The 26,437-nt window shown below is 45.9% G+C and overlaps 1 long non-coding RNA gene across 3 annotated transcripts in view; it reads left to right on the top strand.

The window, feature by feature from the left end:
• Positions 1-26,437, top strand: part of LOC140601748 (uncharacterized) — a 53,853-nt gene that overhangs the window by 23,593 nt on the left and 3,823 nt on the right. For 2 of the 3 annotated variants that reach the window (XR_012004803.1, XR_012004802.1), the window contains exons 3-4: positions 15,513-15,650; positions 17,707-17,804. This is a non-coding gene — a long non-coding RNA (uncharacterized lncRNA). Of the gene's footprint in view, positions 1-1,129; positions 1,293-3,324; positions 3,497-15,512; positions 15,651-17,706; positions 17,805-26,437 lie in introns of those variants that run through there. The other variant, XR_012004805.1, reaches the window with a different exon arrangement.

The following is a 26,437-nucleotide window of genomic DNA, read 5'->3' as shown; positions in this document are numbered from 1 at the left end:
TTGGAGCTGGTGAGCCCTTTATGTATTTATTTATTTGACATTTGGTTGTTTTTTCTTCGTGAAGACCTGCATTTAGATGTTTAGGACAAGACGGCTAACTACCCTTCATCCTTTGGGCAACAGGAGCCGGTGGGTTTTAGCCAGGCATGTAATCAGCCACCCCAGACCACATTTCATGGTCTCCCTTCCAGATAACTGTGTCCGTACAATTAACTTTTGGCCAAGAGGGTCAGAGGAGTGGTGCACGCCATTTCCTAATTATTTGTCTGAGTACATCAACTGCGTGCTCTGCTCACTCTTTGTCTTTCCTGGGTGGGGATGTGGAGGTGGCTCTGGAGCGAGTGTCTACCGTGTGGACAGGGGTGACAGCCTAGGGATGCAAAGCAATAGGACGGAAGAAGCTCAGATCCCCAAATGACCTCACTGAGCGGAGACACCTGCCAGCCTTGGCCCCCTGCCCACAGTCAGACTGTTATGTGAAAGACAAACACATTTCTATTTTAAGTCACTGTATTTGGGGGCCTCTGACATAGCAGATCGGCCTAAACCCTAAGGAATATATATGTGAGCTCACAGAAGGTGTGGTTAGGTATCTAATTATCTGCAATATGGTTCAATGCTGGACTCTGTTTAGATGTGTGTTATTTATTGCTCCCTCTAATCTAACATAGATTGCTAAGGCTCTCCAAGATATTAGAACAGACATATTTTACCCATTTTGCTTATAGTTCTGAATTCCTTTTAATTTTAAAACCAAGCGTATGGGAGGCAGTGCCTATGGAAGATATCTCTCTTGACAAGCTTGAGTACGTATTTATACCAGGCAGTGGAAATTATATAATTTGATGGGTTTCCTTTATGCTTTGACTTCCAGGAAAGTTAGAGTTAGGTAAATTTAATGCTTACCATCACGGACTTATATTTACCATAGATTTCTTTTTATCGTGTTTCTTCCCCTATGTATATTTCACATTTGTTTATCTGAGAGGAGATCCATTGCACCTGCTGCCACAGCCCTCGGTGCTTGCCCATGGTCTTCCTCTGCCATCTGAGTCCTTTCCCCTGTGCGCTGAAGAGCTCCTTCTTTCCTGAAGACTCAACGCAAGTATTTTCTCGGTGCCCCAGGTAGCCTTCCATAGAGAGCGCTCCTCCTGGACTTCAAGTAGAGCTTCGAGCACACTGAATTTGCTTTAGCACTTGGGCGTCCCTGCTGGAGTGTGAGCCTATTGCGACCCTCACTGCTGAATGTGCCCTTTATAGGAAAGGGTGAATTTGTCCAAGACCAGTTTCCCGTAAGTTGGTCTCTTGCAACTTGTCTCTGTGGAGACAAGACCTTGAAGCAATCAATTCTAGAAGATGCCTGAGGTGGCCTGAGGTGGTAATGGTAGGACGTCAACTCTAGCCCTTGGTGATGACATACACAGGAGGTGCTCTCCAAACCGTGGGGGCTGAGATGGCAGGGCTGATTTGGAGCCAGAATCCTACCATGCCATACTGATGTTGGACCCTACCCTCCGATTAGCTAGGGGAGGAGCCTGTGCCCCACTAATCATGCAGCTAGAAAACCTCAAAGCCCAAAGGCAGGGTCCATGTCTCTCTCATATTCAGGTGTCCCCTGATGCTACCCCATAAGTCCCCTCAGTAAACAGGCTCCAGCAGGCTAGGGCTGTCTGGCTATTCATCCTGCTTACATGACACCCTGGGATCCATCCTCCCCTTATTCCTCTTAGTTGTAGAACCACACCAGTGTTTTGGCACATGTGGCTGCCTGGGAGGGAATGTTCCCCAGCTACTCTTGCAGCCCCTATGACCATATGACTAAGAGTTAGCCACTGGAGTGTGGACAGAAGTGATGTGTGCATTTCCAGATCACATTTTTTTTTTAATTAGGAAATCATGTACCTGCCCCCTGTTCCCATCTCATTCCATTTTCCTGTGGGCTAGATTTTGAAGGTGACAATATGAGTGAATTTTGACCATGCACAAAGAGAACACCCTAGGGTATGACACAGCAACAAGATAGGAAGTCCTTGAGTGCTGGGAATATTCTGTACTTTGATCTGGGTGGTAGTTGCACAGATATGTACATAAGTAAAAATTAATTGAGCTACCCTCTGAATCTTTCTGACCTGTATTATACACAAATTATGACACAGGAAGAAAAAGAGAGAAAAACCTGCTTCCCTGAATGACCTTGTGGAGTAGAATTTTCCTCTGGGCTGTTGCAAAAGAGAAAAATAAACTCCTTTATGGTTTGGGCCATTGTGTTTGGGGAATTTTTGTTCTACCCATTTAGTGTGTCCCTTAATTAAATATTTTTTCTTTCTTTCTTTTTTTTTTTTTAAGTAGCCTTCATACCCAAGGTAGAGCCCAACGTGGGGCTCGAACTCACAACCCTGAGATCAAGACCTGAGCTGAGATCAAGAGTCAGATGCTTAACAAACTGAACCACCCAGGCACCCCTTAACTAATATATTTTTTAAGTATAAGAAGTTTAAATTTTTATTTTGTCCCCATTCTTTCCACAGAGCTTGGTGAATAGAAGGTGCTTGATATCTGTTTAATGAGTGCATGTTTTTGCACATGGTTTTTATCAGTGTATGAGGACGTCCAGTATAAATAAACTCAGAAAATGGAAAGGGTCACAACATGCCCATGGTGGGGGGAGCCCCTCCCCATCACACACAGACCTGCTAGTGCAGCTTCTCAGCCCACTGCCCCCCTCCAGGTACTTCTTTCAGTGAGCTTTGCTACAGCAGCTTAGCTTGCTTCTGGAAATGACAAGGACTTTCAGAAGTGGGAAAAGCTGCCTCCTCTGAAAGGGGTGCCTAGGTGAGGAAGGATGTTCAGTGGAGTGCCGGGAGAGCCATGGGCACACTCACAATTGCCCTTGCTCCTCGGCTGTCAGGCTTGCTGGTGGTGGTGGGGCAAGGGGCAGAGTATGGCTGAGCTGCGGGCAGGGCCAGAGCAGCGTCAGGGCTGTAATGCCGCAGGTGCACCCTTATTGTGGGGGAGGGTGGGGAGACCAGGAGGAAGGGCAGACAACTCACTCTGCAGCTTGCTGTGCCCCAGGAGATTGCTCCCTCCCTCACTGTGTGTGCAAACTGGCTTCTGGGATCCTGGGGGCTGGGACTCGGGGAGGAAGGAAATGCACTGCCCCTGCCCTTGGGGGCGCTCACAGTCCAGCTGGCGCAACATGCCCTGAGGAAATGCCATAATAATAACAGTACTAACAACACTACTGTATTTACATCTATTGATGTCTGGCAGCTTTTACGTATTATTTGATTTTCATGAAACCTTGCAAATTGGTATTGTTTATAGGTGAGAAAGCAAATTGGAAGGGGCAAAGAAATTGCCAAAGGTCAAACTGAGCTGGGTATGAGGACGCTGAGGCCCATCTCTTGGCGCTGGGTCCCACTGTAGCCAGGCCACCCGGCCTGGAGACCCAGCACGAAGACTGTGACAGAGCCATCCATCAGGTGCTGGAGGAGAGGTATGAGAGGAGGGTGGGAGTGGGGATCATTCTAGACAGCAAGAGCAAAGGCCCAGAGGGGAGAGAGCACGGGCATTTTAATCTGGTGTAACTAAAGCCCTGGGTATGCACAGGGTGAAGGAGCAGTGGGAGATGCCAGACAGGCAAGCAAATGTCCTGTGGTGCCTCCCTTTGACAGTGAACCCCCAAAGGTGGAGGGTCAGCAATCCATCAACTGATATCACTAACAATCACGGGGCCTCATTCATTCATCTGTTCTTTCGCTGAACAGGAATAGGGTTCTCTGTGGGATCTGGTGGTGGGTCTGTGGGAGGGAGCACCTTCCCTGGAGGGGTGCCCAGGCTCTATGGACCAGCTTGGCCCCTTACTCTCTGCCATTTCCCTGAGATACCACAGATAAGTCCTGAAAATTCCCATTTCCCAAAGACCATCATGGAACACATTTTTTTTTTTTTTTTTTTTTTTTTTTTTTTTTTTGAGGAAAAAAGTTCTGTGGTAAAATAAATTGAGAAAGTGGGGCTTATTCCCTCTTTCTTGGAAATTCTTACAGATTAGCTTACTAAAATCTCTGAGGAGTAAATATGTTAAATTTTGTGTATGAGTTTCCCAGGGCTGCCATAACAAAGTACCACAAACCATGTAGGTTAATACAGAAATGTATTCTCTCATCGTCCTGCAGGCTGGAGGTCCCAAACTAAGGTGTTGGCCGGGCCATGCTCCCTGGGACACCCACAGGGAGAGTCCTCCCTCGTCTCTGCAGCTTCCCGTGTGGCCTACAATCCTTGGGGTTCCTCAGCCTGAAGCATCAGCCCCTCAATCTCTGCCTCCCCACTGTCATCACATGGCCCTCTTCCCCCTCGATGTGTCTCTCTCCTCTTCTTATAAGGACACCAGTCATATGGGATTAAGGACCCAGCCTACTCCAACGTGACCTCATCTTGGCTGATTACATCTGCAACAAGCCTATCTCCAAATAAGGTCACATTCTGAGGTGCTGGGGGTTAGGACTTCCACATATCTTTTGAGGGGGACACAATTCACCCCATGACACTTTGTTTAGCTCAGAATTTCCTAAGAACTTATTTTTATTCCTCAGAATTCTTTCGAAAATCCTCCCTGACAATCCTTCAGAGCTGGTGGCGAGAGTAGCTCACTTTGGGAAATGCTACCTGGGATGACCAAGATGGAGGAGCCAGCCAAGGGCTGAGGCGACCACAGGGGAGACCTCCTGGGGCTGGTAGGGGATTCGGGTTCCTCCCTGAGGCCCTGGAGTGGGGGGAATGGGAGGTCCCCAGGATGGAGACACAGGAGTCAGCTTTTCCAGTCACCTCAGAAGGCTTTCCGGCCTGCCCTGGGGAGGAGAGGGCTCTGGGGTAGGCCGCCCTGGGTTCTGAGGCTGCCTGCCTGGCTAAGACACCACAGTGAATGTGGGGTGCAGGGGACCTGGGCCCCAGGTCATCTGTCTCCACTTCAGAACCTGTCAGAGCTAGGAAGCTACAGAAGTGCAGCATCTGGTGTGTCCCCGCTCCTGTCACACCTGGGCCCTGACGCCTCACAGGCACCGGGTGCTGAGATGTGGGTGGCGTTTTCACACCTACTGAGCTAGTTTATGGAAAGCACCCAGAATAAACCACAGTGTCTATAAACAAGTTTCCTTCCTGCTTATCGATTTTCCCCTGAACCGGGCTTGCCATTAGGAACATGGCGCCCATGTCACGCTTTTGGCTTGGTGGCATCTGGGGAGAAGATGAAGGAAAACTGACAGTTTTCTCTGTGGTAAGAAAGGCATGGATTCAAGTTCAGGGTTTGCCACGGACCTGCTGTGTGACCTTTAGCCCACAATCTAACGTCATCTTTACATTTATAGAATGGACACAATTACACCCCCCTTGCTTCCGTCCCCCAGCTGTGGCTACTAACTATCACCTTCCTCGTCCTTGTTCCGTGCCAGGGACTATTATAGAAGCCGTGACTCTCTATAAGTTCCTTGTTGGGAGCAATGTGCAGAATGTACCATGTGAGTGCGTTATATATCTTTATTTATAGCTCTTTCTATACAAAAATATGTATTTAGTCATGTATTAATCAGAAGAAATTAGCATAAGTAACGTCTCCGTTCTCTCTTTTAATGACAAACTTGCTAAAAAAAGGGAAACATTCTCTGAATATGGTAATAATAATAAAACATCTTTTAAGTCAGCTTTATTGAGATGTGAATGACACATCATAAAATTGAAGTGTGTAGTTTTGTGAGATTTGTCAAATGTATATAGTCATGCAAACATCATCTCGATCTGGACAGAGTAATTTGCATCACACCTGAAGTTGACCGTGTCCCCTTTGAAGCCAATCACTCCTCCTTCCCCCAGCCCCGGGCAACCTCAGATTGGGTTGCTGACCTCAGAGTTTTTTGCTTTTATCTTTTTCTTTTCTTTTTTTTAAAGATATTATTTATCCATTCATGATAGACACAGAGAGAGAGGCAGAGACACAGGCAGAGGGAGAAGCAGGCTTTTCTCAGGGAGCCCGATGTGGGACTCGATCCCAGACCCCAGGATCATGCCCTGAGCCAAAGGCAGATGCTCAACCACTGAGCCCCCCAGGTGCCCCTTTTTTGTCTTTTTCTAAATGACATGTACGTGGAATCATGCAGTAGCTCTTCCTGTTTGACTTCTGTCTCTTCACGTCATGCTTTTAAGATTCATCTGTGTTGTTGAACATGTCAGGAGTTCTTCCTTTCTATGCTGAGGCCATGGATGCGAATACAACCTGTTTATCCATTCACCCATTGCAGGACATTGGGTTGTTTCCAGTTTGGAGTTATTACAAATCCAGCTTCCATGAACGTCCGTGTACAGCTCTTTCTATGGACATGCTTTCCTTTTTTTTGGATAAATACCTAGATGGGGAATGACTGGATCATATGGTGGGAGTTTAACTTTTTGAGACACAGCCGAACTGTTTTTGAAAGTGACCACTCACCAGCATGTGAGAGTTCTGATTGCTTTGTGTCTTTCTGAGTACTTAATATTATCAATATATATATATATATATATTTATTTATTTTAAAAAGATTTTATTTATTTATTCATGAGAGACATACACAGAGAGAGGCAGAGACACAGGCAGAGGGAGAAGCAGACTCCATGCAGGAAGCCCAATGTGGGACTTGATCCTGGATCCTGAGATCACGCCCTGAGCCAAAGGCAGACGCTTAACCACTGAGCCCCCCAGGCATCCCAAGATATATATATTTAATTTTAGTTATTGCAGGTATGTGGTGGTATCTCGTTGTAGTTGTAATTTGTATTTACATAACGACAAATGATATTGAACATCTTTTCATGTGCTTATTTACCATCCATATTTCTTCTTCACTGAAGTGTCTGTTCAAATATTTTTGCCTGATTTTAAAATTGGCTTGTTTTGTTGAATTTGGAGATTTTAGAAGTATTTTGGATATGGCTTGTGTTTTGTTATATGTGTTTTGAAAATATTTTTTTTCAGTCTATGATGTTTTTTCATTTTCTTAAGTGTCTTTCAAAGAGCAGTTTTTAATTTTGATGCTCATTTTTTTCCTGTTTCGATTACTACTTTTTGTGTTTTATGTAAGATAAAAAAAAACCTTTGCCTAATCCCCAGCTCAGAAGGATTTCCTTTTATGTTTTCTTCTCAGAGTTTTACTATTTTAGGTTTTACATTTAGGTCTATGAGGTATTTTGAGTTAATTTTTGTATATGGTGTGAGGTAGGGATTGAGATTTATTTATTTATTTATTTATTTATTTATTTATTTATTTATTTATTTTTGCATAGAGATATCCCATCATTCTCACATAATTTGTTGAAAAAAACGAATCTCCATAAATGATCTTTTCACCTCAGTAAAATATCAGTGGACCATACACATACAGGTCTGTTTCTGGATTCCCTATTTTGTTCCATTGATCTATATACTCCACTATCTCGATTACTGTGGCTTTATAGTAAATCTTGAAATCAAATTGTGTTATTCTTCCAACTTTTTTCTTATTTTTCAAAATTCTTAGACCATTTTAATTTTGTTTCTTTGCAGTTTCACACAAATTTTTGGTTAATTTCTACAAAAGAGCCTGTTGGGATTTGAATTTGTATAACCTAGAATCTATAGATAGATAAATTTTAGGAGAATTAACATATTAATAAAATTGAGTCTTCTGATCCCTGAACATGACATATCTCTCCATTTACTTAGGCCTGTTCTTATTTCACTTAATTTTGTGGTTTTCAACATATAGAAAACTACATATATTAAAAACTTTATTACAAAGTATTTCATGCTTTTGATTCTATTCTAAATAAATGTTTATTTTATAGATGAATATTTACATATTCCTATTTCCGATTGTTCATTGATAGTGCATAGAAATATAGTTGACTTTTGTACACTGATCTTGTGTCCTGGGAGTTTGCTAAACTAGTAGCTTTTGGTGTACCCTCTGTGGTTTTCTACATAGATAATCCTATCATCTGTAAATAAAGACAATTTACTTTCTTTCCAATGTGTATGTCTTTCTCCTCTTTCTTCTCTTTTTCCTCTTTCTCCTCTTCCTCATTTTTCCTCCTCATTGCATTTAGTTAGTCTCCTTGAATGTGAGTAGTAGCAGTGAATATCCTCAGTTTATTCTAAGTCCTTGGGAGAATGCATTCCATCTTTCACCATTAAGTAGGATGCTAACTGTAGGCTTTTCATAGATGCCCTTCATCAGATTGAGACATCTCTTCAATTCCTAGTAAGCTGATTTATTTATTTTCACAGACTTTATTTTAAAAGACTTTTAAAATTTTTAATTTATTTTTATTTTTTGGAAGGCCTAATTGGTTTTATTAAGTGATTCATGAATCAAGCAGCATCCCAACCTAGCATGTAGAGAGGAGCTTGTAAGACTTTTTTTAAAGAGCAGTTTCGGGTTTACAACTAATTTGAGGAGAAGCTACAGAGATCTTCCTTATATTCTCTGTCCCTACATGTGTTCAGCCTCCCCCATTATCAACACCACTCACCAGAATAGAATTCTTTTTTTCACTAAGGAAGAACCTACACTGACATATTATAATTACCCGAAGTTTCATAGTTTATCTTAGGATTTACTCTTGGTGTTGTACATTCTATGAGTTTGGACAAATGTACAGAAACATATATATCCATCATTATATTATATAGAGTATTTTCATCCTAAAAATCCTAAGCATCCTCTATTTTCTGCCAATTAATCTCTCCTCCCTCACCCCTGGTAACACTGACATTTTGAGTGTCTCCATTGTTTTGCTTTTTCCAGAATGTCATACAGTTGGGATGATACAGTGTGTAGTCTTTTCAGATTGATTTCTTTTGCTTAGCACTATACATTTAAGATCCCTCCATGTCCCTTCATGGCTTGATAGCTCATTTCTTTTAATGTTGAATAATATTCCATTGTCTAGATGAACCAAGATATGTTTATCCACTCACGTACTTAAGGACATCTTGGTTGCTTCCAAGTTTTGGCAATTATGAATAAAGATGTTATAAATATCCACATGCAGGTTTTATGTGGACATTTGTTTTCAACTCCTTTGGTAAATAGCAAGGAGCACAATTGCTGGATCATGGGGTAAGAATATGTTTAGTTTGAACTACCAAGTTGTCTTCCAAAATGATTATACCATTTTGCATTCCCAGCAGCAATGAATACAAATTCCTGTTTCTCCACATCCTTACCAGCATTTGATTTTGTTAGTGTTTTAGATTTTTAGATTTTGGTGTAGTGGTGTCATTTTGTGGTTTTAATTTATAATTTTTAATGAAATATGATATTGAGAATCTTTTCTTATGTTTATTTGTCATCTGTATATCTTCTTTGGTGAGGTGTCTGTTTAGGTCTTTTGCCCACAAGTTTGCATGGACCCCAGCTTCACTTGGCTTGGTGCGGGGGGGCAGGCCCAGCAGATCTGATGTGAGGGTCATAGATCAGAGGAGGCCCAGGGGTGAGCAGTAATGTGGAGGCTGTGTGGTGTGTGAGCTGCCTGCAGGAGAAGCCCATGGGTGCCAGGTCATGATGCTTGAGATAGGTATCCACCTTCTCATGCCAGGCATCAGATGTGACTTGAGCTGCCTTCACACACAGATGTCCCCTTGCGGATAAGGGGAAAGGGAAGAATCTGAATTTGACTAAATATCCAGAAGAATTCAAGTCTAAAATCAGAAGTGATTGGGCAAAGGTTAAAGTTGAATTTTCCCCACTGTTACAAATAGAAAAGACTGGCGAGCAGATCAAAGTGTTAGTAAGGCTATGCTCTCTCTGAAAGTGCTGGGGATGGACATCTTCCAGGCTTCTCTCCGAGCCTCTGGCAGCCTCAGGTGTTCTTTGTCTTGATGCATGGTTCCAATTCTCCACCTTCACAGACCCTTTTCCTTGTATCTCTTCATATATCTGTCTCCGAATTTCCATGTACTATAAGGACATCACTCATATTGGGTTAGGGACCAGCCCAATGACCTTCATCTTCACCTGGCAAAATCTGCAAAGACCTATTTCTAAAAAAGATTACTTTCTAAGGGACTGGGGGTGAAGACTTCAACATACCTTATTTGGGGGATGCAGTTGGATACATAGCACATCTTATGGAGTTAGGGGTCTTAGGACCCTCATTGGATAATGCTGCCCTGCACATCAGGTCCTCAGGCTTCCAACTACATTTGCACATGCAACATGTAGCCATGAAGAGAGGCAGTTGTGAAGCTGTACAAGGAGCACTGGCCTTCGGAGGCCTGGCACATCCAAGCCCAAGAACTGGCTTTGCCACATAGCAAGTGGGTGGCCTTGGGCAGGTCATGTTACCTGCTGCACTTGTCTTTATTACCTGTAAAACTAGAATAATTCCTTTCTGTCTTCATCTGCTTGAGTTGCCCTAACAAAATACTGTAGACTGGGAGGGCTTAGAATTAGTTTTTTTCACAATTGCAGAGACTGCAAGTCCAAGATCAAGGTGCCACGGAGTTGGTTTTCTGCTGAGCACACTCTCCCTGGCTTGCAGACTGCCACCTCCTTGCTGTGGCCTCACATGGGGCAGGGGGCAGTGGCAAGAGAAGGCAAGCTCTTTGGTGTCTCGTCTTATAAGAGCATTGATTCTATCGGATCAGGACTCCACCTTTATGAACTTAACCTAAATTACTCTCTTAGAAGCTCCATCTTCAAAGATAGCCACACTGGGAGTTAGGACTTCAACATACTTATTGGAGGTAGTGGGGACACAGACATTCAAATAGCCACAGCGTCACTGTTAAGAGGATTACAGTAGACACTGCAGGTGACCGTGGACAGCAGGTCTCAAGACAGTTAATAAAAGAGCACTACAGAGCAATAGAGGCATCAGAAGATGCAGAAACTGCTACTGACTTGGAAATACCAAAAGAATCTTACTTAATGAAACCCTTATTGACGTCCGCTGTGCACCTGGGAGTATGTGGCTAAGACATCGGAGAGCAGGGAAGTGGAGTGCTCTGAGCAGAAGAATGAAATTCTTAGGTAAGGCATAGCAGGTCTTTCCCAATCCCGTCAGGATTTGTTATATCCCCGCCTCCACTTTCCATCCTGTAGACCCATCTCAGGCTCATAGTTGTCATGTATCAGGAAGGAGAATGGGAACGAACATTTATTGAGGACCTACTGTGTGCTCAATGGTTTCGCACACATGATCATTTCCAGCTTCAGTTACTTGACGTGGGGGTTTGTAGTGAGAGATCTGAGGCTTACGAAGACAAGCTGGTAAGCGGCAGAGCTGGGTTTTGAACCTGGGTCTGTTTGACCTCACAGTGCTTTGTAGCTGATGGTCCTGCCACCGTTTTGAGCAGACTGCTCTGTGGGGGTTACTTAAGTTATATCCTTATGGGTGTTTGTGTGAGGTCCTGGGTGGCAGGCATCTCATCAGATTCACTTAGACCTTCTCTACAGCCCCTAGTACAGGATGAGGAGTGTGGTGGGGATGCTCGGAAATGTTCAGTGAAGCCATGGCAGTGACTAGTGGCTGGATCAATATCAATATACACGTTGGTATGATATATCAATATTCTCTCTACGAGAATGCTTCCAGCAGCCTTTACCCCACCCCCGCCAAGAGCTCCCATACCATGGCCTGGACCACCACTCTAAGTGCTCAATCCTTCCCCCTTTTGATGCTGAAAAGTAAGAGGAGAGAAAATGGGGTGGGGGTGGGGGTGGAGAACTGGCTTTCCTGGTGTTCCTTGAGTCCTGGATCAGAAGCTGCCCTGTCCCAGCTTCTCAGGCCTTGAGCCTGGTCTTGCTGGGGTCTGATCCCCGTTGACTTTCTTGTGCCTGCTGGGATTGGAAAGGGCTCAGCACCCACAGCCTGAGGATTGTCCAGAAACCCCTGCAGGAACTGGCGAGACTATGTCAGAGGAATGCACGTCTCAGCCTTGTCCTGCTTCCAGAGATTTGGCTGTTTGGCTGGTTCATTTGAAAAGCCCATATACCCCAGGAGATGGGAAACAGGGTGACTAGAGCTCCAACGGCTGATTTTTGCACAAGTCAGACACAGGATAGATCAACACCGCTCCCATTTAAAAAAACCATCAAAATCAAGGTCTATTTGTTGAGCTGTTTATCTGGTACAGATTGCTGCCAAGACTACAAATGAACCATTTGTGCCTGCTGATGGCTTTCAGAGGCCAATCAGCCTTCTCACTGCTCAGAAGCCCCTGGTTTAACCCCTCGTCCTTCCTTCACCACTCTGTCGTCTTTGCCTTTTTAGCCTGGAGCATTTCTTGTTGCTGTTGTGGGACCCAATGGGCTAGTGGGATGACAGTTTCATTAAAGATTAAGCTATCTGTCTGAGGGATTATCTCTTCCATGGGGGCTGGTGTTATTGAACTCTCTTTGCAGATTTGTTTTTCACATATTTACAAACTCCCTTTCGAAGAGGACTGTCATGGCTTGAGGGCAGGCATTGTGCTTATCTACTACCTTATGCGTAGTGCTTACACTACTGCCTTATGCGTAGTGTTGGATTAATACCTGCAGTTTTAGGGTGCGTGTGCAAATGTGTGCATGGGCATGTGTGCATATATACAACATGTGTGATGCTACCAGGGATGGAAGAGTTAAGGAGCCAACCCCAGGAGGCAGTCAGCAGACAGGTTTTAAGGCCCAGCTCCTTGGGGGAGTGGTGGGGGTGGTTGATAATGGGAAAAAGTCAGCAATTATCATTTAAGGGGCTTTTTGTAATGGGGAAACTTTTAGAGAATCAGCCCAGATGTCATTTTTCTTCTAAATCCCAAATCACAATTCTCAAGGTGGCTGTTCAGAGGAATGGAGGTGCTCATTTGTATGAGAGGGGGGATGGCCTTGCAGACATTTATTCAAGGGCAGAAAAAGACAGGACCATTGGGAACAAGAAAATCAGCCAATGGAAGATAGGTCCAGAGGAAGATACTGAGCATTCTTTTCTGGCATATTTCAGCTTCAGGTCCTGAGATGTTCCGATGGATCGTCCTGAGATAAGGAAGTAGATTTGTGGTTAACACAGAAAACAGTAGCAAGGAAGAGGGAAGGACATGACATACCAATTATCACGGTGGAGAGAGTAGCTGTTAACAGGGAATCCCTACTTGGGATACTGCACTGATGGCTTAGTGACCTCTACTCATTTTGTGCTGTGGATTCAGCGTTCCCCAACTATCCCTATTGGTTGCCTGTTTTTTTTTTTTTTTTTTTAAGATTTATTTATTTATTTTAGAGGGAGAGGGGTGGAGAGAGAATCTCAAACAGACTCCCTGTTGATCGCAGAGCTCGACCGGGGGTGGGGGGATCAATCTCACGACCCTGAGATCATGACCTGAACTGAAGTCAAGAGTCAGACACTCAGCCAGCTCCTGATTGAGCCACCCAGATGCCCCCCACCCCTTTGGTTGTCTTCATAACAGTGTGTTCAGGTGAAAAGAACCTCAGGTATAGCTGACCAGGTGAAGTCCACTGACATCCTCAGGACTGAGGCTATTGCGGTGCACCACCCACTCCTGGTTTGCAGGCTGCACCTCCTAACTTGGATTTCCCACTTTGAGGCTCATTTACAGATGCACGCCAGGCCACATGCCCCAATATTTTTCAAAGCATATGGCTGTTTTAGGATGGCACCCCAAGTCCTGGGCACCTATCCCACTCATGCTCTGAACATGCCAGCCTCTCTCTATACCTTCATGCCCCTGTGCTTCTAGCTGAAGAATGTTCCTTTCCCCTGGCTGCTCGTTCATTTCCCACTCAGCATTCCAGACTCAATAACCCCTTTCTGAATTTTCTTATCTGTGAAACTAGAATAATTATCCTCTGCCTTAGTCTGCTCGGGCTGCCATCACAAAATAGCAGGGGACTTAAACAGCTGGACTGTATCTCTCACAGTTCTGGAAGCTTGGATGGCTAAGATCAAAGTGCTGCTGAGTTGGTCTCTCTGAGATCCCTCTTCCTGGCTTGTGGACAGCTGCCTTCTTAAGTGTGCTCACATGGCAGGGAGACAGAAAGGGAGTCCCTGGTGTCTCTTCTTATAAGGGCACCAAATCCTACTGATCACTCTTACGACTTCATTTAACGTGAATTACTTCCTGAGGCCCCATCTCCAAATACAGGCACACGGGGGGTTAAGGCATCAACATAAATTTTGAGGGAGCACACGTATTCAGTCTACAGCACTGGGATTCATGGGTGGTATTTCAAAGCCCAAGAGCACTCAAGGATTAGATGTTAGGAAGTGGAGGTCCTCACCTGATGGACGGGGATACTGAGTCCCTGATGGGGAAGTGAGTACAGCAAGGGAGGGGTGCGACGCAATCCTTACTCTCAGGGAACAGTGTGTGGATAGAAATAGCCAACGTGCAAGGACCAGGAAAGCTCTCAAGCTGCGATCTTGTCTGTCTGGGTTGTGTTCACTTGAGTCCAGGTAGACAGAGTCAGGTCAGGGTCTCAAATATCACCTGGATACAACTTGATAATTCCTCAGAACCAGATGTATTTTGGAATGAGATAGTTTTTTTCCAAATAAAAAAAAAAAGTAATGCAGCCTCTATTCTGTATGTTGCACAATATCACCAGGAGGTCTAGTGGTCTGGGCAGCACCCTGTAATCAAACACGTAAATATTTCTGGGGAGAAATGTAAGCATCAAGTGGGACAGATACAAGGCACATCAAGTCTGGGCTAGTACAGCCGCCACAGGAGAATGCCGCCAACCTATGGAAAGACTTTCAGGACGGCCGATTGAGGGTTGTGCAGTATAACAATTGGATGGATCTGACTCTTCTGGTGGAAAGGGAAGGAGCAGGAAGGTTGGAGATTCTGGGGGCTTTCTCCTGCAGGCTGCCCTGAGCACCCCTGCGTGCCCCAGAGACACAGGGGGAGCCTGTCTGTTTGCAGAGGGTGGGGAGCCACCGTGATGGTTCCCATGTGGCCAACAAGACTCCAGCAATTTCCCATCCACTGCCTGCTGAGCTGCAAATTGCTGCCTCCCTCCATGCTGGAGCGTGCAGATGTTTCTCTCTGATGGAGGGTATAATTAACACCTGTCAAAGCAGGGGGCTAGGGCGGGAGGGGGGGCCCAGTCTCACTGCAGGAACCGCTCCTCAAGAAGTGCTCGGTGTCTAGGAAGAACGTTTCCTTCCAACTTGGAGGGATTAAAGAGCCGTCTTAGAAAATGAAGAGGCAGGTGGTGTTTATCTGGGCTAATGTCTCTGAGTTTATGTGTTGGATTTCAGCACGCGGGCTGTCAGGCGCCTGGTGAGCTGCGGAAGCTTGCTTGGGGAGGGACCTGCAGCCGCACACGCGAGTGCCAGACCTGGGCCTGCCGTTTGCCTTTGCTCCTCTTGAGTCAAGAGAACCTTCCATGGGCAAAGCGAGTTCTTTCTTCACAGTTAGTTTTATCTCCATAGTTATTTCGTACAATGCAAAATAACAAAAAGATTACCTTAGGAGTTCTGTTTATGAATTGTTTCAGGAAGCTCTGGAACCAGGTAAACACCCAGTGGCAAATGGGTTGCTGAGAAGGTTGTGGTGTTATGGGACACAGTGGCACATGTCGCCCGGTTACTGTCCCAACCTTGACAGTAGACCAACCAGAGCTGGTCTTCTGTAGGTAAGTTGACATGGCCAGAATAATAACCTACTGAAAGATGCTGTGCAGTACCTTTGTGTTTTTTTTTTTAATTTTTAAAATTTTTTTAAGAGAGACAGAGTGAGTGGGGATGGGATAGAGGGAGAGGGAGAGAGAGAGAATTTCGAGCAGTTTCCACACCCAGCGTGGATCCCAACACAGGGCTCAATCTCATAACCCTGAGATCATGACCTGAGCCAAAATCAAGAGTTGGGCGCTTAACGGATGGAACCACCCAGGCGCCCGCAGCACTTTTGGTTTTTGAGAATTTTCACATTCTTTTTTTTTTTTTTTAAGATCTTATTTATTTATTCATGAGAGACCCAGAGAGAGTCAGAGACGCAGAGGGAGAAGCAGAGTCCTTGTGAGGAGCCCCATGCGGGACTTGATCCCCGGAAGGATCAAGACCTGAGTCAAAGGCAGATGCTCAACCCCTGAGCCACCCACGTGCCCATGAATTTTCACATTCATCATCTCCTGTGTGTCTCATGACATCCTTACGATGTAGTTTCTATCCTGACACATCCAGTTTATAGACTTGCATACCGATCAGATGGATTAAATGACTTGGACAGAAGAAGGGGAGGAATTGATATTAGAAGCCACATACTGTCCTGGAGAGGAATCCCCATCCTGCTGCACTGAGCGGTGGCAGTGGGAATGGTGACATGAGCCTTACAAGCACACCAGTCACAGTGGATAAATGTGCAGCACAATTCATAATTCACCTTATACTGATTACACCTGCAAAGACCCTCTTCTGAAATGAAGTCACTTACAATTTTCGTCTTTGCCCCATTCTTGGCATACAGCTTCCCAAATCCTTAGAATTTCATAAATGATGAGAGCAATAAAGGCATCTCGTTACGTTAATGGGGTGGCTTTTAAAAAATTTTAAATTCAATTTGCCAACATATAGTATAATACCCAGTGCTCATCCCATCAAGTGCCCTCCTTAGTGCCCGTCACCCAGTCACTCCATCCTCCACCCACAACCCTTTGTTTCCCAGGGTTAGGAGTCTCTCATGGTTTGTCTTCCTCTCTAATTTTTCCTCAATCAGTTTCCCTCCTTTCAACGGGGTGACTTTGGGAAAATACCTAAGGATGGGGGTTTGTTGCCAGGGAAACCAACCATGTGATTACAGGGTTGGGACTCTTCCATCCCCAGACCTCTGGGAGGGGAGAGGGGCTGGAGATTGAGTTCAATCACCAATGGCCGATGGTTTCATCAGTTGTGTCTATGTAATGAAGCTCCATAAAAACCCAGAAGGAGAGGGTTTGGAGTGCTGCTGGGTTGAGGAACACCTGGAGATGACATGAGAGCTCCTCGCACTTTCTCCATACCTGGCCCTGTGCATCTCTTCCACCTGGTTGTTCCTGAGTTATATCCTTTTATAATAACCTGGTAATCTAGCAAGTAAAATATTTCTCTGAGTTCTGAGTGCTGTTCCAGCAATTGATGGAACCCAAGGAGGGGGTCATGGGAACCTCTAATCTGTGGGAAGTCGGCCAGAAGCACAGGTGATGCCCTGGACCTGCAGCTAACATCTGAAATGGTGGTGCCCGACCGTCCTGTGGGGCTGAGCCCTTACCCCGAGGGATCTGATGCTCTCTTCAGGCTGTTAGTGTCAGGATGGAGTCGAATTGTAGGACACCCAGCTTTAGCTCTGTCTAGGAATAGCTCTGTTTTAGCCCAGATTCTCTAGAAAACAGAGCCTGCGGCAAGATTTTTTGGGGAAGAAGGAGATATTACAATTCCAGGGAAGCAAGGATGAGTGGAAAGGAAGTGAGACAAGAAAGTGGAGAGGCCAACATGAGGGAATGCAAGAGCAGGCCAGCAACAGCTCCCTTCCCCTCAAAAAAGGGAGCTGATTTCTAAGTTACTCGATACATCTGAAGAAGCCACATGAACCACTGCGTCACAGAACAATCCACTGGAGGGTGGGGGTCCTCGGAAGGGCAAGAAGTCATTAGCCAGCCAGGTCGGCTCCTGTCTCCCAGGGTTAAATTTACCCTCATGGCTTTTACTCTTCCACAGTTCTGGGTCGTATGGTTGAGCCCCATGGGCCACCACCGGGGAAATCAGAACTCAGCTCCATCCTCAGATGTGAGCCCAGAGGTGGTCGGAGGAACCAGGTAGGTGTAGGGCACACCCGTGGCCTCCCTGGGGGAGGTGTGGCCAAGGCTGGACAAAGTGAGTGACCCTGGCTGCAGCCCTGCACACGGCCAGAGCTGAAGGTTAGGCAAACCTGGAGGGACAGATCTGAACTGATTCAGTCTCTCAGTGTCTTAACTATACTGGAAACCCTTTTGCAGGTTGTTAACACCTCCCTGTCATTAGTCTGTGGATATTTTATGAATGTGAAGCTATCTCGGGGATCATGGGAAACGTGAACTGCCCATAACATGAGGGTTCAGACCTGCCACGCCCCCCTCTTTGGCTCCTCATGAGAGTTCAGGTGCATGGAAGCCACCCACTCTTTGAAGCCCCCCCTGAGGCCTGTACCCAGTGTCACATGGGACAGTCTGCCAAGTGCGTGCCCGCCTTTCCTTAGATCGAAGCACAGACCTGAGTTTTAAAGCCCTAGAGGACAGAGCCATGATAGAGCTGCCCTTATTTGGCTCAAAAGCTGGGTGAAATGCATCTTCCTTAAAAAGATCAGGGACCTGGCAATTCCTCAGCTCTGTAGAGGACCGGGAGCTCCGCCACTCTGGTCCCCTGCCAGCGAGGGCTGTGACTCCAGCTGTCCGCTCTCTCCCAGGCCCGCTGCACTACGGAGAGTGACTTGGGCCCAGGGCACACTGTTCCCAGGATTGTCCACTTTCAGTGACTGATCAAGGAGAGCTTCAGAGTCTGGCCATCCTGCCCGGGTCTGCAGGCTGAATACACCCTGGGGCTCCCCACAGGGCTGGGCAGCACAGCCTCTCCCTCCATCTTCCCTCAGGTGTCCCTCCCCACTGACCTCTGGCACAGCGAGCCCTCCTCGGCAGCTGCCCCCAGAGAACGCAACAGGCTACCGTGTGGTCCCAGGCTGTCTTCCCTGTCGTGGGACATGCCGAACATGGAAGGGGTGATGGCCCTGGCCAGCCCTTGTTGAAAGAGCGAGTTAGTGATGATAGCGGTGCAGGCAAGCTAGGCCGGGGACCCTGGGGTGGGGGGGGTGCTGTCTGTGAATCATCATGCTGTTGGCTGCAGGGAGGACCAGCCAGGGATGACAGGATAGGGCTGTCATCCCTATCCCCATCTGGGATATCCCGTGAGGAACAACAGTGGGTGGGCAGCACTAGGAAGGCTTTGGAGGCGAGGCCTCAGGCCCCAGACCTGGGACTTAAGTGACCCTCCGAAGCAATGAATTTGAATTCTGAGAGTTCTCTCAGGCACTCAGTCCAGAGAGGGTCTGTGTGCTCATTAGGAGAAGGCATCGCCTGGATGGAGCCACACCTGCAGGCCATGGCTTGGAAGTGAGAAAAATGGTGCTCCATCCTGGAGGCAGAGGCAGCCCCGCCCCGGGGAGCTTGGCTATGCCAGGGGGGCACTCCTGTGCTGGCTTTCAGCTTCCACTCAGCCCCTCTGCTGGGAGCCTTTGTTCTAGACACACAATACAAACTGGCACACCACAGCCCTGCTTCCAGACTTTGCCTAGGATACTGGCACAAATTTGGCCTTGGAGAGCATTGGAGCAGATGGATATAGGGAGCCTCAGGTGGCGAGCGTGGGCCACCCAGCACCCATGGGCACTTCCCCCGCCACCTGCAAACTGTAGGGCAACACATGTCCTTGACCCTTTCAGAATGATCTCCTGCGGCCCCTGCAGGACTCTCTGAGGTGGGCTTGTTACATCTCCATTCTAGACGTGAGGAAAAGGAAGCTCAGAGAGGATGGGCAAGGCACTGAGCCACACAGCCAGTGATCATGGAAGTGGAGCTAGGACGACTCTTCCCCATCTGGAAACCCAAGCATCACCTATCCCAGTGTGGAGCACTTGACCATCAGCGTTTCAGAGCAAAGAAGACCATGCTGGTTCAGGCAGCTAGCTCTACCAGTGAGAAATCTTAGCTGCAGGGAGGTTTTGTGACTTGTCCCAGATCACATGGCTGCTTAATGAAAGAGCCATGTTTGGAAGCAGGTCTCTGCCTGCCCAGGCTACTGCCCTCCTGTTCATTTCCCATGCTACCCTCCTGGTGATTCCCTTGCAAGAGAGTGTGTTACAGAAGCCTAGTGTTGTTCTTCATTATGGAATGTCTTGCACATGCCATGTAGAAAAGAATTCTCTTTTCTATGTAGTTTCCACTTCTACAGGTTTTTTTTTAAGATTTTTTTTTATTCATTCATGAGAGACACACACACACAGAGAGAGAGAGAGAGGCAGAGACACAGGCAGAGGGAGAAGCAGGCTCCATGCAGGGAGCCCGACACAGGACTCAATCCCGGGTCTCCAGGATCACGCCCTGGGCCGAAGGCAGGTGCTAAACCTCTGAGCCACTGGGCATGCCCATACTTTCCACTTATATCTGCAAAGTCCCTCAAAATCAGAGCCTTTGGCACCTATTCATCCATCATCCATCCATCCACCTACCCATCCATTCATCTATCCATTCACCATTCATCATCCATCCATCTATCCATCTACCTACCCATCCATTTATCCATCCATTCACCACCATTCACCATCCAACATCCATCCATCCATCCATCCATCCATCCACCCATCCATCCTTTCCTTCACTCCTCAAACATCCTCCAGATCTTCTTCTGGATGCTGAGGACACAACAACAAAATGGAGGGCATCTGCCCTACAAATAGCTCACTGCCTAGAGAAGGAAACAGACATGTATAATCAATAATCACCCCAGGTCAAAGAGGGTTAGGGAACCTGGGAGGATGCCATATGTCTAAGAGACCAGTCAAAGGTCTATGGAGATGGGGCTCAGGGTTGCAGGTTGAAGGGGAATCCGCTGGGCAGCTAGCAGAAGGGGCCAGGAAGGATATGCAGACAAAGACCAGGGAGCCAGGAACTGCACCCAGTTAGGGAGCCAAGGCACCATGAGGCCTCAAGAGCAACACTGAGAGCCTTGAACTTGACTCAGGGTACAGCAGAGAGCCACCGAAGGCTTCAGAGTGGGGGGTGCCACCAAAGACTTCAATTTTCAAAGATCATTTTGGCAAGTGGAGGATGAACCAGAGAGCCTGGTCTGGGTGACTGGGAGGTAGGGACCCAGGAGAGGGGGTGAGGATGAACTTGACTTTGGACATGCAGAATCTGCGACGGGGGGTGGTGGGGTGGGGGTGGGGTCTCTCCACAGAGGACAGCACCAACTGAGTCCCAGCCTTTCTTTCTTCATGAACCCAAAATAATATCCCTTCTCACTGCTTCTCCAAACCATGCTTTCATGGGAGGGTGGGGTGGGAGTCTGATGCTGTATGAAGCCTGAGGCTTTTCATAGGTGGAAACATGCAGATTATTTGTAAGTACATCCATAGGAATATATATATATGTGTGTGTATATATATGTAGGATGGGTTTTTTTGGGGGGGGCTTTCTATTCATCTGCTCTGTCTGCTGTTTCCCTGCATACATGACTGGAAATATTTGGTGTAATTTATAGACATGTACAGAAGCTTTTGTGGATTTTAGATCTGTATACTTTTTGCTTGAAAGTGGTTTTCGTTAAGGTCCTGACTGGATGGGGGCCAGGGAGAAAGACCAGCAGACAGGCAGTTAACGGGACCAGGCTCAGAGGGAAAGGACTCTGCCCTCATTCTACTGGGCTGCACTCCCTTGGGGGTCAAGGTCTTGTGTTCTGGGCACTGCAGCCCTCAGGGTCGTGGAGCCTGGGACAAGTGGCCCTGCAGGGGTAGTAGTTCCTCTGGCCACCCCCTTCCCCACCAGGCCCACATCAAAGGGACAACTGTGTCCTCATGCTGGGCTTTGTCCAGACCTCTCGCCTGCCACACTTTCTACCACCCATGTTGTCCTTCCTTTGACCTTCCGGTCACCATCTGCTCACTTGCTTCTTCCATTTGCAGCCACACGCCTTCTCTCCCAGTTAGCATTCACCTCGATGCTGGCCCTCACACCAGGCTTGAGCATTCCATCCCGCTTTGGCCGTTGGGGCCCTCGGTGAACACCCTGAGCCCAAATTTTCAGCTTGATCAGCGAGAGCTGTGTTCTTTGCCGTAGGCAGCCCCGGGCTGGATTGTAGGCAAATTGGCCAGGGATTATTTCCTGGCCACTGTATTTTACTGTTTGAAGTCTTTCTTGTCTTTCTAGAGACTTCTAGTGGGCTTTCTCTATTTTCTGCCTGTCCAGGCTCAGGCTCATTCCTATCTAGTCCTCCCCATGTCCCATCACATCCCACCTAGTAAAATCTGCTCCAAGATCAGCTGTGGACAATTAGGATGGCTGCCTGCACTCACCAGTGGCCATGACAGTGACATATACTTTGTCCCCAGCCCTATCCAATGGGTCCAAGAAAAAGAAGCACCAGACTCAATTGGATTCTTTCTTCTGCTATGCTTTCTGCCTCCTGTTTCTGCTTCTAGTAACAGTTTAAGAAGAATTTTTAAGAGAGTCCGACTCTCCAGCTCTGAAAAGCTCCAGATTCCTGGGCCTTTGGCTCTTTAGGATGGCAGTCTAATTTTGCAAAAAGGGCAGAGAAATCCTCTCTTAGCAAAGTTACATTTTCTCTCTTGCTTTCTGCTTTCAGGTGGTTCCCCCTCAACCCTAGGCTTGTCCCGTTGGCGGACCCTGCAGAAAGCTGTGAGAAGCACCCAGCTCACGTCAATGTCTAACAGTTCCTTTCGAAGCTTACCCCAGGGCTATCGCCCTGGTAAATCATGGTCTGTATCCCAAGGAACCACAGATCACTGTTAAAATATTCATTTTTACATTTGCAAACCAAGAATGCCAAACTATCAACCCCAAATCCTATCTACTTGCTAGCTTCCATTCATCGAATTGCAGATTTTAAGTTTCATGTAATGATTACATTCCCTTGCACAAAGTTTGGTAATGGTGATGCTGAAATTTGCAACCTAAAGTGGTTTAAGCAATGAAAGAGCCTACTGACTCCCTGGACTGAAAAATCAAGACTAGTTCTGGCTTCAGGATCAGTTTGATCTAGTGTTTTAATGCTACGAGGACATTCATGTCTGTCTCTTCATTCTGTCTTTGCCTCTGTCCACTTCATCTGAAGGCTGGCAGTTCTCACAGTTGCAAGATGAATGCCACCAGCTTCAGAAAAACTATCCTTGCACGTTCATATCCAGAAGGGGAGAGAACTTCTCTTGCCTCAATCCATCCAACAAAAATCTTTTGCTATGTTTTGATTGCAGCAACTTAGATCCTGTCCACTCCTCATCCCCATGGCCAGGAAAATACTTTGAGACATTTGAGGCTGGGCCACTCACCTTTCTCTAGAGCATTAGTGGGGGCAAGGGGAATATACATGTCGAGGGGGTGATGTTAGTGGCCCAGACTGATGGGGATCCCTTTGAAGCTGGGATGGGAGTCATCCTACCCAGACTCTGTGGCTACTACACACTGCAGAGCAGTCAGATGAAAGCTGGAGAGGAGCACACAGTGAGCAATGCTGTGTTAGTGCATTCACAAAAGCACCAGAACAAAATATGAATGTGAGCATCTTCCCCATACCCAGTCTCTTTCTGCTTCTTTTTCCATCTGACTGTTAGCATGTTTTTACAGACAAGGACGTTAGAGCTTGCTTATATATTGGCACTGGAAAGCAAAGAAGTTTGAATCTGATTACTTAGGTCTCATTTCACTGCCAATATTATAAAAAATAGTTGCAATGATAGCAACTCTTCACATCGTAGTTCACAATGTGCTTCCTTTACTGCTCAAAATAATCATCTGATGTGGGTCTAGTATTATCTCTAGTTGTAGAAGAAGCAACTGAGACTCAGGAAGGCAAAGTGAGTTGTCCAAGGTCACGCAGCTATTACATGGCAGAGGTGGGACTCAAACCTTAGTTTTCCACTAGAGATCTGACCTGTCTGGAAAGATTGTGCCTTCATGATCTCGGGGTAGGGAATGACTCCACCATCAGGAAGTAGAAAAAGTCCTTGTTTCTTTTTGAGAGTTTTCATGTTGTGCCACTCCCCGTTCCCTACGTAGAATGAGCTCCCCATTACTAGAGGCATCCAAGTCGAGACCGAGTGCCTGGTAGGAGGGATACCATGGGTGAGAAGTTGGCCTAAATGGTCTGCTTCCTTCCAGCTTTCTTGAAACCTGGTACCTCCCAGGGTCCAGTGGTTCACCTGGGAAGTCCTATATGATTGTCATAACTACATGAGGAAGAAACTTCTGCTTCCCGCGGGGCTCCACTGTGCAGCCCATGATGTGACTAATGCACAGGAGGCTCCCAAGGACACTTACACCATAGACATTGATGACTGGATGCTGACTTGGGGGAAAGGCACTGAGCTCATGACATCATAATTATTTGGTTCTCTTGCACGGAAACATCCCACAAATGACAGTAATTATCAAGTCCTGCCTGACATGACATTTTCTTCAAAACATGAGAAGACATTCTTGAATTTTCTCTCTTTATTCCCATCGACCTTCCCTTCCTCTATCCCTCCCACTCTGCTCTCCGTTCAGCCTACACCACTTCCCTCTTTCCACACCATGCCCTTTCTCTCCTTGTCTGACCCATAATGCCCCCTCCCTTCCCGTTGTCTGGCCAGGAGCAGATGCGGCGTTGGGGGAATGGAGAGACAAGCACCTGTCAAACACTTCACAGGGTGGGACCCTGAGGGGCTCTGAAGGTGTATTAATGTCAGGCGCTGAGCCCACATATGTGGTGGGCCCTTTGCTGAATTCCATAGGGTGTCGGGGGTGCTGGCTGGCTGTCTGTCTCAAGTTTCCTTTCCACTGTGCTGAGCTAGGGATGGGATTTCCTACATGGCAGATGATCTCCAGTGAAGACCCTGGACTTAGACATACACATCCAGATGCATTTGCTTTAAAATCATTACTTACTTAAAAATTTTAATAAAATTAATTTTTTAGGGCAGTTATAAGTTAGTAGCAAAATTGAGTGGAAAGTATAAAATTCTCATGTACCCTATATTTAAATCAGGTTATAATTTTCTTATGGTTGAGTTTTGTTTTATTGTTTTATTTTTTAAAAGATTTTATTTATTTATTCTTGAGACACACAGAGAAAGAAGCAGAGACATAGGCAGAGGGAGAAGTAGGCTTCCTGCGGGGAGCCCGACGTGGGACTCGATCCCAGGATGGGTCAGGACCTGAGCCAAAGGCAGATGCCCAACTGCTGAGCCACCCAGGCATCCCTTATGGTTGAATCGTAAAGAGTTCTTGGTGTATTTTGGATAACAGTCCTTTATCAAATGTATTTTTTGCAAATATTTTCTCTCAGTCTATGGCTCATCTTCTAATTCTTTTGACATTGTTTTTTTCAGAGCAAAAGGTCTTAGTTTTAGTTACGTTTAGTTTATCGGTTGTTTCTTTCATGGATTGTGCTTTTGGTGTTATATTTTTAAAGGCACTACCATACCCAAGGCCACCTAGGTTTTCTACAACATTATCTTCCAGAAGTTTTATAGTTTTGTGTTTTACAGTTAGGTCTGTGATCCACTTTGAGTTAATTTTTGTGAAGTTTGTAAAGTTTGTGTCTAGGTTTATTTTTTCACATGAGGATTTCCAATAGTTCCAGCACCATTTGTTGAAAAGACTAATCTTTGTTTTTTATTTTTATTTTTATTTTATTTTATTTTTTTAATCTTTGTTTTGTATTGCCTTTGCCCTTTTATCAAAGAACGGATGACTATGTTTATGTGGGTTTATTACTGGGCTCTCTATTCCACTGATGTATCCGTTGATATTTTTCCGTATAGCCACACTGCCTTGATTACTATAGCTTACTATAAAGATGTAGTAAGTCTTAAAGTCAGGTAATGTCAGTCCTCTGACTATTCTTCTTCAATATTGAGTTGGCTATTGAGAACCTTTTGACTCTCCATATAAACTTTACAATGAGTTTGTCAATATCTATAAAATAACTTGCTGGGATTTTTATTGGGATTGCATCGAATTTATAGGTCCAGTTTGAAGAACTGACATCTTGACAAAATGAATCTTCCTATCCATGAATATGGGATAACTTTCCATATATTTAGTTCAGAGTTTTATAGTTTTCCTCATACAGAACTTGTTTAAATTTTGTCAGATTTATAGCTAAGTTTTTCTTGGGGGGGGTGCTAATGTAAATAATAATGTAATAGTGTATGTTTGAGTTAATTAAAGGGAGATTCTTCTGGGTGGGCCTGGCCTAACGAGGTAAGCCTCTTGAAAGAGGAGTTAGGTCTTCGCTGAGATCAGAAAGGTTCTGACCCTGGGCTCAAAGAAGATTAAGCCTCCATGAGTCCTATAGTTGCAAGGAAGTTCATCACATAAGCAGGGAAGAGGGACCTGAGCCTCAGACTAGTTCCCAGCTCCAGCTAACATTTTGCAGCCTTGGGAGACCTGGAGCAGAGGACCTCGCTAAGTCTCAGCAACACTCATGGAAACTATAAGATAATACATGTGTGTCACTTTAAATTACTTAGTTTGTGATAATTCATTACACAGGAACAGAAAACTAATATGGTATATATAACACTGACCTCTGGGGGGAATAGGAAGTTGGGGAATGCAAATATGGGGTTCCCCATTTTTCAATTTTTTATCATATGTGTACGCTAATTTTGTAATTAAAGAAAAGGAAAATGCTGAGGGAC

This window comes from Canis lupus, chromosome 12, assembly GCF_048164855.1.
Source record: "Canis lupus baileyi chromosome 12, mCanLup2.hap1, whole genome shotgun sequence".
Lineage (NCBI taxonomy): Eukaryota > Metazoa > Chordata > Mammalia > Carnivora > Canidae > Canis > Canis lupus.
The sequence above is the reverse complement of the archived record's forward strand: the minus strand, read 5'-3'. Positions and strand labels throughout refer to the sequence as shown.